Source organism: Triticum urartu, chromosome 2 (genome assembly GCF_003073215.2).
Source record: "Triticum urartu cultivar G1812 chromosome 2, Tu2.1, whole genome shotgun sequence".
Lineage (NCBI taxonomy): Eukaryota > Viridiplantae > Streptophyta > Magnoliopsida > Poales > Poaceae > Triticum > Triticum urartu.
The window spans coordinates 14,759,285-14,774,616 of record NC_053023.1 but is presented as its reverse complement, the minus strand read 5'-3'; positions in this window follow the sequence as shown (position 1 = coordinate 14,774,616).

Here is a 15,332-nt window from a genome sequence, read left to right as displayed (position 1 = left end):
ATTCCTTTTCTTCAAAACACTGAAATAGGCATAAAACAGCAAATCTGGGCCGGGCCTCCGGTTAATAGGTTAGTCCCAAAAATAATATAAAAGTGGATAATAAAGCCCAATATTACCCAAAACAGTAGATAATATAGCATGGAGCAATCAAAAATTATAGATACGTTGGAGACGTATCAAGTATCCCCAAGCTAAATTCCTGCTCGTCCTCGAGTAGGTAAATGATAAAAAGAGAATTTTTGATGCGGAGTGCTACTTGACATAATTTCAATGTAATTCTTCTTACTTGCAATATGAATACTCAGATCCGAAAGATTCAAGACAAAAGTTCATATTGACATAAAAATAATAATACTTCAAGCATACTAATAAAGCAATCATGTCTTCTCAAAATAACATGGCCAAAGAAAGCAATCCCTACAAAATCATATAGTCTGGCTATGCTCTATCTTCACCACACAAAATATTTAATTCATGCACAACCCCAATGATAAGCCAAGCAATTGTTTCATACTTTTGATGTTCTCAAACTTTTTCAATCTTCACGCAATACATGAGTGTGAGCCATGGATATAGCACTATACACTACTAGGGAAAACCTTATACACAGAAGTTTATCAGTAGCGTGGTTTAAAAATGGGCGTTACTGCTAATTAGTAGTAGCGAGGGGTATAAAAACCATGCTACTACTAAGTTGATAGTAGTAGCGAGGGGTATAAACCCGTGCTGCTACTAAATGGTCTCCAACAATGCCCTCGGGATAGGCCATAGTAGTAGCGAGGGGTATAAAACCAGCGCTACTACTAAGTAAGTAGTAGTAGCGCAGCTAATACCCACGCTACTACGAAGCCTGTCCACCCCGGCCCGATCCACACTCCCACCCAACCAACCGTCTCACACCACCCACCCCCGTCTTTCTAAAAAAAAATCACCAAAAGACCTAGGGAATTTTGAGGAAGCCCATCATTGGAATATACAAGCCAAGTTTTATAATGAAAAATTCCCACTAGTATATGAAAGTGACATAATGAGAGACTCTCTATCATGAAGATCATGGTGCTACTTTGAAGCACAAGTGTGGTAAAAGGATAGTAACATTGTCCCTTCTCTCTTTTTCTCTCTTTTTTTGTTTGGGCCTTCTTCTTTTTATGGCCTCTTTTTTTCGTCCGGAGTCTCATCCCGACTTGTGGGGGAATCATAGGCTCCATCATCCTTTCCTCACTTGGGACAATGCTCTAAAAATGATGATCACCACACTTTTATTTTTCTTACAACTAAACAATTACAACTCGATACTTAGAACAAAATATGACTCTATATGAATGCCTCCGGCGGTGTACCGGGAAACGCAATGAATCAAGTGTGACATGTATGAAAGAATTATGAACGGTGGCTTTGCCACAAATATGATGTCAACTTCATGATCATGCTAGAAATATGACAATGATGGAGCGTGTCATAATAAACGGAATGGTGGAAAGTTGCATGGCAATATATCTCGGAATGGCTATGGAAATGCCATGATAGGTAGGTATGGTGGATGTTTTGAGGAAGGTATTTGGTGGGTCAGTGGGTGTATGATACCAGCGAAAAGTGCGCGGTATTAGAGAGGCTAGCAAAGGTGGAAGGGTGAGAGTGCGTATAATCCATGGACTCAACATTAGTCATAAAGAAATCATATACTTATTGCAAAAATGTAGAAGTTATCAAAGCAAAGTATTACGCGCATGCTCCTAGGGGGATAGATTGGTAGGAAAAGACCATCGCTCATCCTCGACCGCCACTCATAAGGAAGACAATCAATAAATAAATCATGCTCCGACTTCATCACATAACGGTTCACCATACGTGCATGCTACAGGAATCACAAACTTTAACACAAGAATTTCTCAAATTCACAACTACTCGACTAGCATGACTCTAATATCACCATCTTCATATCTCAAAACAATTATCAATCATCATTTTTTCTTAGTATTCAACGCACTCAAAAGAAAGTTTTACAAATCTTGAATACCAAGCATATTATTATTAAGCAAATTACCATGCTATTAAGACTCTCAAAATAATCTAAGTGAAGCATGAGAGATCAATAGTTTCTATAAAACAAATCCACCACCGTGCTCTAAAAGATATAAATGAAGCACTAGAGCAGAATTATATAATTCAAAAGATATAAGTGAAGCACATAGAGTATTCTATCAAATTCCAAATTATGTATGGCTCTCTCAAAAGGTGTGTACATCAAGGATGATTGTGGTAAACTAATAAGCAAAGACTCAAATCATAAAAGACTCTCCAAGCAAAACACATATCATGTGGTGAATAAAAATATAGCTCCAAGTAAAGTTACCGATAGAAGTAGACGAAAAAGAGGGGATGCCTTCTGGGGCATCCCCAAGCTTTGGCTTTTAGGTGTCCTTAGATTATCTTGGGGGTTCCATGGGCATCCACAAGCTTAGGCTCTTGCCACTACTTGTTCCATAATCCATCAAATCTTTACCCAAAACTTGAAAACTTCACAACACAAAACTTAAAGTAGAAAACCCGTGAGCTCCGTTAGCGACAGAAAACAAAAGACCACTTCAAGGTACTGTAATGAACTCATTATTTATTTATATTGGTGTTATACCTACTTTATTCCAACTTCTCTATGGATTATAAACTATTTTACTAGCCATAGATTCATCAAAATAAGCAAACAACACACGAAAAACAGAATCTGTCAAAAACAGAACAGTCTGTAGTAATCTGTAGCTACCGCAAGATCTGGAACCCCAAAAATTCTAAAATAAATTTCTGGACGTGAGGAATTTATCTGTTAATCATCTTCAAAAACAATTAACTAAATATCACTCTCTAAATAAAAATGACAGCAGTTCTCGTGAGCGCTAAAGTTTTGTTTTTTACAGCAAGTTCAACAAGACTTTCCCCAAGTCTTCCCAACGGTTCTACTTGGCACAAACACTAATTAAACACAAAAAAACACAACCAAAACAGAGGATAAATAATTTATTTATTACTAAACAGGATCAAAAATCAAGGAATAAAAATAAAATTGGGTTGCCTCCCAACAAGCGCTATCGTTTAATGCCCTTAGCTAGGCATAACAAGCAAGAATAGATCTAGGTATTGCCATCTTTGGTAGGCAATCCATAAGTGGCTCTCATGATAGATTCATATGGTAATTTTATTTTCTTTCTAGGAAAGTGTTCCATGCCCTTTTTTAATGGAAATTGAAATCTAATATTCCCTTCCTTCATATCAATAATTGCACCAACCGTTCTAAGGAAAGGTCTACCGAGAATAATAGGGCAAGAAGGATTGCAATCTATATCAAGAACGATAAAATCTACGGGCACATAATTCCTATTTGCAACAATAAGAACATCATTAATTCTTCCCATAGGTTTCTTAATAGTGGAATCCGCAAGATGCAAGTTTAGAGAGAAATCATCAAAATCACGGAAATCTAGTAAATCACACAAAGTTTTGGGAATAGTAGAGACACTAGCACCCAAATCACACAAAGCATAAAACTCATAATTTTTAATTTTAATTTTAATAGTTGGTTCCCACTCGTCATAAAGTTTTCTAGGGATAGAAACTTCCAATTCAAGTTTTTCTTCATAAGATTGCATCAAGGCATCAACGATATGTTTAGTAAACGCTTTATTTTGACTAGAAGCGTGAGGAGATTTTAGCACGGATCGCAACAAGGAAATACAATCAATCAAAGAGCAATTTTCATAGTTAAATTCCTTGAAATCCATAATAGTGGGTTTAGCAACATCTAGGGTTTTAATTTCTTCAATCCTACTTTTATCAAATTTAGCATCAAGATCCACAAATTACAAATTCTTAGAACACCTTCTAGGTAAAGGTGGATCACATTCAGTCCCATCATTATCAAAATTCATATTGCAAAACAAAGATTTAATAGGGGACACATCAATAACTTTTAGATCTTCATCATTATTTTCATAGGAACTAGAAGAACATGCTTTTATAAAGGCATCTTTCTTAGCACGCATCCTAGCGGTTCTTTCTTTGCACTCGTAAATGGAAATTCTCATGGCTCTGAGATACTCATTGATATCATGCTTGGGTGGAATAGATCTAAGTTTCAAAGAATCAACATCAAGAGCAATTCTATCAACGTTCCTAGGCAAATCATCAATCTTAAGCAATTTTTCTTCAATCATAGCATTAAAATTCTTTCGCGAAGAAATAAATTCTTTAATATTAGATTCAAAATCAGAGGGCATATTATTATAATTTCCATAAGAATTGTTGTAGGAATTACCATAATTATTAGAGGGATTACTAGGATAAGGCCCAGGATTGAAATTTCCTCTATACGTGTTGTTACCAAAATTGTTCCTACCAACAAAATTCAAATCCATAGATTCATTATTATTCTCAATCAAAGTAGACAAGGGCATATCATTAGGATCAGAAGGAACACTCTTATTAGCAAATAATTTCATAAGTTCATCCATCTTTCCACTCAAAACATTAATTTCTTCTATCGCATGCACCTTTTTAGTAGATCTTTTAGTATGTCATTGAGAATAATTAACCATAATATTATCTAGGATTTTAGTAGCTTCTCCTAGAGTGATTTCCATAAAAGTGCCTCCCGTGGCCGAATCTAAAAGATTTCTAGAAGCAAAATTCAATCCGGCATAAAAATTTTGTATAATCATCCACAAATTCAAACCATGAGTAGGGCAATTACGTATCATTAATTTCATTCTCTCCCAAGCTTGTGCAACATGTTCATGATCAAGTTGTTTAAAATTCATAATATTGTTTCTAAGAGAGATGATCTTAGCGACAGGAAAAAACTTAGAGATAAAAGCATCTTTGCACTTGTTCCATGAATCAATACTATTTTTAGGCAAAGATGAAAACCAAGCTTTAGCACAATCTCTAAGCGAAAAAGGAAATAGCTTCAATTTAACAATATCATTATCGACATCTTTCTTCTTTTGCATGTCACACAAATCAACGAAGCTATTAAGATGGGTAGCGGCATCTTCACTAGGAAGGCCGGAGAACGGATCTTTCATGACAAGATTCAACAAAGCAGTATTAATTTCCCAAGATTCAGCATCGGTAAGAGGAGCAATTGGAGTGCTAAGGAAATCATTATTATCGGTATTGGTGAAGTCATACAATTTAGTATTATCTTGAGACATCGCGACAAACAAGCAAACTAACACACGAGCAAACAAAAAGCAAACGGGCAAAAAAGGCAAACGGAGAAAGAGAGGGAGGATAGAGAGAGAGAGAGGGCGAATAAAACGGCAAGGGTGAATTGGGGGGAGAGGAAAACGAGAGGCAAATGGCAAATAATGAAATGCGGGAGATAGGGATTGTGATGGGTACTTGGTATGTTGACTTTTCCGTAGACTCCCCGGCAACGGCGCCAGAAATTCTTCTTGCTACCTCTTGAGCACTGCGTTGGATTTCCCCGAAGAGAAAGGGATGATGCAGCAAAGTAGCGTAAGTATTTCCCTCAGTTTTTGAGAACCAAGGTATCAATCCAGTAGGAGGCTACGCTCGAGTCCCTCGTACCTACACAAAAACAATAGCTCAACGCAACCAACGCGCTTAGGGGTTATCAATCCCTTCACGGTCACTTACGAAAGTGAGATCAGATAGAGATGATAAATACTGTTTTTGGTATAGAGATGCAAAGTAAATAAAGTAAAAGCAAAGTAAAAGCAAAGCAATAATAAAGTGATGGAGTTTGATATGATGATAAAGAGACCCAGGGGCCATAGGTTTCACTAGTGGCTTCTCTCAAGAGCATAAGTATTCTATGGTGGGTGAACAAATTACTGTTGAGCAATTGACAGAATTGAGCATAGTTATGAGAATATCTAGGTATGATCATGTATATAGGCATCACGTCCGAGACAAGTAGACCGAAACGATTCTGCATCTACTACTATTACTCCACTCATCGACCGCTATCCAGGATGCATCTAGAGTATTAAGTTAAAAACAGAGTAACGCTTTAAGCAAGATGACATGATGTAGAGGGATAGTTTCATGCAATATGATAAAAAAACCATCTTGTTATCCTCGATGGCAACGATACAATACGTGCCTTGCTGCCCCTTCTGTCATTGGGAAAGGAGACCTCAAGATCAAACCCAAAGCTAAGCACTTCTCCCATGGCAAGAACAACCAACCTAGTAGGCCAAACCAAACTGATAATTCGAAGAGACTTGCAAAGATAACCAATCATACATAAAAGAATTCAGAGAAGATTCAAATATTATTCATAGATAGACTTGATCATAAACCCACAATTCATCAATCTCAACAAACACACCGCAAAAAGAAGATTACATTGAATAGATCTCCATGAGAGAGGGGAGAACATTGTATTGAGATCCAAAAAGAGAGAAGAAGCCATCTAGCTACTAGCTATGGACCCGTAGGTCCGAAGTAAACTACTCACACTTCATCGTAGGGGCTTGGATGATGATGTAGAAGCCCTCCGTGATCGATGCCCCCTCTGGCGAAGCTCCGGAACAGGCCCCAAGATGGGATCTCGTGGATACAGAAAGTTGCGGTGGTGGAATTAGGTTTCTGGCTCCCTCCCCGATTATTTGGGGGTACATGGATATATATATATATATAGGAGGAAGAAGTACGTCGGTGGAGCTTCGAGGGGCCCACGAGGTAGGGGCGCGCCCTAGGGAGGGGCGCCCCTACCCTCGTGACCACCTCGTGGATTTCTTGATGGAGGGTCCAAGTCTCCTGGATCTTATCTGATGAGTAAATCACGTTTCCGAAGGTTTCACTCCGTTTGGACTCCGTTTGATATTCCTTTTCTTCAAAACCCTAAAAGAGGCAAAAAACAGCGATTCTGGGCTGGGCCTCCGGTTAACAGGTTAGTCCCAAAAATAATATAAAAGTGGAAAATAAAGCCCAATAATGTCTAAAACAGTAGATAATATAGTATGGAGCAATCAAAAATTATAGATACATTGGAGACGTATCAGGGCCCGACGCATTGGGAATAACTCCTAGGTCGGTAATGAACTCCTTCATCCAGATTGCTTCATGTGCTGCCTCCGAAGCTGCCATGTACTCCGCTTCACATGTAGATCCCGCCACGACGATTTGCTTGCAACTTCACCCGTTGACTGCCCCACCATTCGAAATATACACGTATCTGGTTTGTGACTTGGAGTCATCCAGATATGTGTCGAAGCTAGCATCGACGTACCCCTTTACGACAAGCTCTTCGTCACCTCCATAAACGAGAAACATGTCCTTAGTCCTTTTCAGGTACTTCAGGATATTCTTGACCGTTGTCAAGTGTTCCATGCCGGGATTACTTTGGTACCTTCCTACCAAACTTATGGCAAGGTTAACATTAGGTCTGGTACACAGCATGGCATACATGATAGACCCTATGGCCGAGGCATAGGGGATGACACTCATATTTTCTCTATCTTGTGCCGTGGTCGGGCATTGAGTCGTGCTCAATCTCACATCTTGCAATACATGCAAGAACCCTTCTTGGACTGATCCATGTTGAACTTTTTCAATATCTTGTCAAGGTACGTAATTTGTGAAAGACCAATGAGGCGTCTCGATCTATCTCTATAGATCTTGATGCCTAATATATAAGCAGCTTCTCCAAGGTCCTTCATTGAAAAACACTTATTCAAGTAGGCCTATATGATTTCCAAGAGTTGTATATCATTTCCCATCAATAGTATGTCATCCACATATAATATGAGAAATGCCATAGAGCTCCCACTCACTTTCTTGTAAACACAGACTTCTCCATAAATCTGTGTAAAGCCAAACGCTTTGATCATCTCATCAAAGCGAATGTTCCAACTCTGAGATGCTTGCACTACCCCATAGATTGAGCGGTGGAGCTTTCATACCTTGTCAGCATTCTTAGGATCGACAAAACCTTCCGGCTGCATCATATACAATTCTTCCTTAAGGGAACCATTAAGGAATGTCGTTTTGACGTCCATTTGCCATATTTCATAATCATAGAATGCGGCAATTGCTAACATGATTCGGACAGACTTCAACTTCGCTACGGGTGAGAAGGTCTCTTCATAGTCAACCCCTTGAACTTGTCGATAACCCTTAGCGACAAGCCGAGCTTTATAGATGGTCACATTGCCATCCGTCTTTGTCTTCTTCTTAAAGATCCATTTATTTTCTATGGCTCGCCGATCATCGGGCAAGTCAGTCAAAGTCCATACTTCGTTTTCATACATGGATCCTATCTCGGATTTCATGGCTTCAAGACATTTGTTGGAATCCGGGCCCACCATCGCATCTTCATAGTTTGAAGGTTCACCAAGTTCTAACAACATGATTTCTAGGACAGGGTTGCCGTACCACTCTGGTGCAAAACGTGTCCTTGTGGACCTACGAAATTCAGTAGCAACTTGATCTGAAGTTTCATGATCATCATCATTAACTTCCTCTCTAGTCGGTGCAGGCACCACAGAAACATTTTCTTGAGCTGCGCCACTTTCCAGTTCAAAGAGGCAGTACCTCATCAAGTTCTACTTTCCTCCCACTTACTTCTTTCGAGAGAAACTCTTTCTCTAGAAAGGATCCATTCTTGGCAACAAAGATCTTGCCTTCGGATCTGAGGTAGAAGGTATACCCAATAGTTTCCTTAGGGTATCCTATGAAGACACATTTTTCTGACTTGGGTTCGAGCTTTTCAGGTTGAAGTTTCTTGACATAAGCATCGCATCCCCAAACTTTCAGAAACGACAGCTTAGGTTTCTTCCCAAACCATAATCCATACGGTGTCATCTCAATGGATTTCGACAGAGCCCTATTTAAAGTGAATGCGGCAGTCTCTAAAGCATAACCCCAAAATGATAGCGGCAGATCGGTAAGAGACATCATAGATCGCACCATCTCCAATAGAGTGCAATTACGAAGTTCGGACACACCATTACGCTGAGGTGTTCCAGGCGGCGCGAGTTGTGAAACAATTCCACATTTCCTTAAGTGCGTGCCAAATTCGTGACTCAAATATTCTCCCCCACGATCTGATCGCAAGAACTTTATTTTCTTGTCACGTTGATTCTCTACCCCATTCAGACTTGTGTTTCATTAAGTAGACATGTCCATATCTACTCAAGTCATCAGTGAGGGTGAGAACATAATGATAGCCACCGCGAGCCTCAATGCTCATTGGACCGCACACATTAGTATGTATGATTTCCAATAAGTTGGTTGCTCGCTCCATTGTTTCGGAGAACGGTGTCTTGGTCATTTTGCCCATGAGGCATGGTTTGCACGTGTCAAATGATTCATAATCAAGAGACTCCAAAAGTCCATCTACATGGAGTTTCTTCATGCGTTTGACACCAATGTGACCAAGGTGGCAGTGCCACAAGTATGTGGGATCATCATTATCAACCTTACACTTCTTGGTATTCACACTATGAATATGTGTAACATCACGTTCGAGATTAAACAAGAATAAACCATTGACCAGCGGGGCATGACCATAAAACATATCTCTCATATAAATGGAACAACCATTATTCTCGGATTTAAATGAGTAGCCATCTCGCATTAAACGAGATCCAGATACAATGTTCATGCTCAAAGCTAGTACTAAATAACAATTATTGAGGTTTAAAACTAATCCCATAGGTAAATGTAGAGGCAGCGTACCGACGGCGATCACATCGACCTTGGAACCATTCCCGACGCGCATCGTCACCTCGTCCTTCGCCAGTCTCCGCTTATTCCGCAGCTCCTGTTTTGAGTTACAAATATGAGCACCGCACCGGTATCAAATACCCAGGAGCTACTACGAGCGCTGGTTAGGTACACATCAATAACATGTATATCACATATACCTTTGGTATTGCCGGCCTTCTTATCCGCTAAGTACTTGGGGCAGTTTTGCTTCCAGTGACCGTTTCCCTTGCAATAAAAGCACTCTCAGTCTCAGGCTTGGGTCCATTCTTTGGCTTCTTCCCGGCAGCTTGCTTACCGGGCGCGGCAACTCCCTTGCCGTCCTTCTTGAAGTTCTTTTTACCCTTGCCTTTCTTGAACTTAGTGGTTTTATTCACCATCAACACTTGATGTTCCTTTTTGATCTCCTGCATATTGAAGTTCATCACAAAGCTCTTGTAGCTATGTGGAAGTGAATGAAGGATTCTGTCAACGACCGCATCATCCGGGAGATTGACTCCCAGCTGAGACAAGCGGTTGTGCAACCCAGACATCTTGAGTATATGCTCGCTAGAGAACCATTCTCCTCCATCTTACAACTGTAGAACTTGTCTGAGACTTCATATATCTTGACTTGGGAATGAGCTTGGAAAACCATTTTCAGCTCTTGGAACATCTCATATGCTCCGTGCTGCTTCAAACGCTTTTGGAGCCCGGGTTCTAAGCTGTAAAGCATGCCGCACTGAACCAGGGAGTAATCATCACTACGCGACTGCCAGGCGTTCATAACGTCTTGAGTTGTTGGGAAAATGGGTGCTTCAAGTACATATGCTTTCTTGGCAGCTATGAGGATAATCCTCAGGTTACGGACCCAGTCCGTGTAGTTGCTACCATCGTCTTTTAGCTTGGTTTTCTCTAGAAACGCGTTGAAGTTGAGGGCAACATTAGCGTGGGCCATTTGATCTACAAGACATATTGCAAAGTTTTTAGACTATGTTCATGATAATTAAGTTCATCTAATCAAATTATTTAATGAACTCCCACTCAGGTAGATATCCCTCTAGTCATCTAAGTGATACATGATCCGAGTCAACTAGGTTGTGTCCTATCATCACGTGAGACGGACTAGTCATCATCGGTGAACATATTCATGTTGATCGTATCTTCTATACGACTCATGTTTGACCTTTCGGTCTTCCGTGTTCCGAGGCCATGTCTGTACATGCTAGGCTCGTCAAGTCAACCTAAGTGTATTGCGTGTGTAAATCTGGCTTACACCTGTTGTATGCAAGCGTTAGAACCTATCACACCCGATCATCACGTGGTGCTTCGGAACAACGGACATTAGCAACGGTGCACAGTTAGGGAGAACACTTTCTTGAAATTATTGCGAGGGATCATCTTATTTAAGCTACCGTCGTTCTAAGCAAATAAGATGTAAAAACATGATAAACATCACATGCAATCAAGTAGTGACATGATATGGCCAATATCATTTTGCTCCTTTTAATCTCCATCTTCAGGGCGCCATGATCATCATCGTCACCGGCATGACACCATGACCTCCATCATCATGATCTCCATCATCGTGTCTTCATGAAGTTGTCTCGCCAACTATTACTTCTACTACTATGGCTAACGGTTAGCGATAAAGTAAAGTAATTACATGACGTTTATGTTGACACGCAGGTCATAAATAAATTAAGACAACTCCTATGGCTCATGCCGGTTGTCATACTCATCGACATGCAAGTCGCGATTCCTATTACAAGAACATGATCAATCTCATACATCACATATATCATTCATCACATCCTTTTGGCCATATCACATCACCCGGCATATGCTTCAAGTACAAGTTAGACGTCCTCTAATTGTTGTTGCAAGTTTTTACGTGGCTGCTATAGGTTTCTAGCAAGAACGTTTCTTACCTACACCAAAACAACAACGTGATATGCCAATTTATATTTACCCTTCATAAGGACCCTTTTCATCAAATCCGATCCGACTAAAGTGAGAGAGACAGACACCCGCTAGCCACCTTATGCAACTAGTGCATGTCAGTCGGTGGAACCATTCTCACGTAAGAGTACGTGTAAGGTCGGTCCGGGCCACTTCATCCCACGATGCCGCCGAATCAAGATAAGACTAGTAACGGCAAGTAAATTTACAAAATCGACGCCCACAACAACTTGTGTTCTACTCGTGCATAGAAACTACGCATAGACCTAGCTCATGATGCAACTATTGGGGATCGTTGCAGAAATTTAAAAAATTTCAACGCATCACCAAGATCAATCTATGGAGAGACTAGCAACGAGAGAGAGGGGAGTGTATCTTCATACCCTTGAAGATCGCGAAACGGAAGCATTGCAAGAACGCGGATGAAGGAGTCGTACACGAAGCGATTCAGATCGCGGCCGAAACCGATCTAAGCATCGAACAACGGTGCCTCCGCGTTCAACACACGTGCAGCCCGGTGACGTCTCCCGCGCCTTGATCCAGGAAGGGAAGAGGGAGAGGTTGGGGAAGACTCCGTCCAGCAGCAGCACGACGGCGTGGTGGTGGTGGAGAAGTGTGGCACTCCAGTAGGGCTTCGCCAACCACTGCGAGAGACGAGGAGGGAGAGGGGTAGGGCTGTGCAAAGAGAGAGGGAGACTCGTGTCTCTGGCAGCCCCAAAACCCCCACTATATATAGGGGAGGGGAGGGGCTGCGCCCCCATCTAGGGTTCCCCCCCTAGGGGTGGCGGCCAGCCCTAGATGCATCTAGGGGGCGGCCAGAGGGGGAGAGAGGGGGGGCGCACCCTAGGTGGGCCTTAGGCCAATCTAAGCCTAGGGTTTCCCCTTTCTCCCCTTCCCTGCGCCTTAGGCCTCTTGTGGGAGGCGCACCAGCCCACCTAGGGGCTGGTCCCTTCCCACACTTGGCCCACGCAAGCCTCCGGGGCTAGTGGCCCCTCCCGGTGGAGCCCCGAACCCTTCCGGTGGTCCCGATACGTTACCGATAACGCCCAGAACACTTCTGGTGTCCAAAATGAGACTTCCCATATATAAATCTTTACCTCCAGACCATTCCAGAACTCCTCGTGACATTTGGGATCTCATCTGGGACTCTGGACAACATTCGGTAACCACGTACTTCTATTCCCTATAACCCTAGCGTCATCGAACCTTAAGTGTGTAGACCCGACGGGTTTAGGAACCATGCAGACATGATCGAGACATCTCTCCGGCCAATAACCAACAGCGGGATCCGGATACCCATGTTGGCTCCCACATATTCCACGATGATATCATCGGATGAACCACGATGTCAAGGATTCAATCACTCCCGTATATGATTCCCTTTGTCTACCGGTATAGCACTTGCTCGAGATTCGATCGTCAGTATACCGATACCTTGTTCGATCTCGTTACGGCAAGTCCCTTTACTCGTTCTGTAACTACATCATCCCGTGACCAACCCCTTAGTCACATTGAACTCATTATGATGATGTCTTACCGAGTGGGCCTAGAGATACCTCTCCGTCATACGGAGTGACAAATCCCAGTCTCGATTCATGCCAACCCAACAGATACTTTCGGGGATACCCGTAGTGTACCTTTATAGCCACCCAGTTGCATTGTGACGTTTGGCACACCCAAAGTACTCCTACGGTATCCGGGAGTTGCACAATCTCATGTTCTAAGGAAAATATACTTGACATTAGAAAAGCTTTAGCAGACAAACTACATGATCTTGTGCTATGCTTAGAATTGGGTCTTGTCCATCACATCATTCTCCTAATGATGTGATCCCGTTATCAACGACATTCAATGTCCATGGTCAGGAAACCGTAACCATCTATTGATCAACGAGCTAGTCAACTAGAGGCTCATTAGGGACATATTGTGGTCTATGTATTCACACATGTATTATGATTTCCGGATAACACAATTATAGCATGAACAATAGACAATTATCATGAATAAGGAAATATAATAATAACTATTTTATTACTGCCTCTAGTGCATATTTCCAACACTTGCTCCGTCTATCTTGCATTGCCCGCATGCCGCTCGCCACTCCGGCCGCTCGCTAGCCCCGATGGCGTCCACCGGCCCGTTCGGCGCCGCCTTCGCCGTCCCACCGCTGGCACCCTCTGGCGTGGCCTCGTCACCATACGGGGTGGCCACTACCTACGGCGCGTCCGGCGTCGCCCTGCCAGCCCATCCCGACTTGCCGCCCAGCTCGGCTTTGCTGCCCCCGCTGGCGTACGTCGCCGCCCCACCGCCGGTACTCACCGGCCAGTCCGTCGTCGCCCCACCGCCGGTGCCGACTCTACCCGTTGACCCCTTGTTGTTGCGTGGGGCATTCGACGCACCCGTATACGGGGCTCCCGCGTACTGGTGGGGGTCGTCAGCAGGCTAGCAAGTTTTTCCGGCAGGCCATCCGACCTACCCGGCACCGCAGTCGCAATATCAGGGCTGCTTCCTATACCATCTGGAGAGTACCCACCGCCGCTGTCGAGCGGTGGCTACGGCCTCCCCATGGCGTCTCCGTACCCCTCGCCGGCCCTGCCGCCGGCGCCCTGGGACCCGGTGCTCCTTCCCGCACTGCATGCCGCTCCTACACCGAACAACTGCACCGGAGGTGATGATTGGTACATGAACACCGGGGCTACGACTCACATGTTTGCTCATCCTGGTAATCTTGCCTCCTTCACTCCCGTCACCACCGACCGCCGCATCATTGTCGGCGACGGTTCCACACTCCCTATCACACATGTCGGACACACTTATTTTCCTTCTAATTCCATGCCTATTACTTTGTCTAACATACTTGTGTCACCTCATCTTATTAAGAACCTTATTTCCGTTCGTCATTTAACTCGTGAAAATCCTATTACTATTGAATTTGACGAGCTTGGGTTTTGTGTCAAGGATGCTCGAACCAGGATAGTACTTCACTGATGTGACAGCCTCGACGAGCTCTATCCGGTGCATTCGCCGTCCACCTCCACCACCGCACCGGTTGCTCTCTCCGCCGGCATCGATCTCTGGGACGCTCGTTTGGGTCATCCTAACCCCGTCACACTTCGTCATATTTTTAGGAGTTTCAGTTTCAGTTGACATAAGATAGAGGATCACACATGTCATGCTTGTCGTGTCGGTAAACATGTTCGCCTCCCGTTTAATAACTCCACCACCATAGCTTCTTTTTTTATTTTAGTTGATTCATAGCGATGTGTGGACCTCTAGGTTCCTAGTAATTCAGACTATTTATATTATCTGGTTATCCTTGATAATTATTCTCATTATGTGTGAACTTTTCCTTTGCGCAAAAAGTCGGATGCACTCTCCACTTTGATGGCTTTTTACTCATATGTCAGCACACAGTTTGGGCGTCCCATCCTTGCTCTTCAGACTGACAATGGAAAAGAGTTCTACAACCTTGCTTTCCGCACTTTTCTATCGCACCACGGCACAATTTTTCGTCTCACATGCCCGTATACTTCCCAGCAGAACGGTCGAGCCGAACGCGTCCTTCGCACTATGAACAACTGCGTTCGCACGCTCCTGTTCCATGCTAATGTTCTGCCTCGTTTCTGGCCGGACGCCCTCGCCACTGCTTCTCTTCTCCTTAA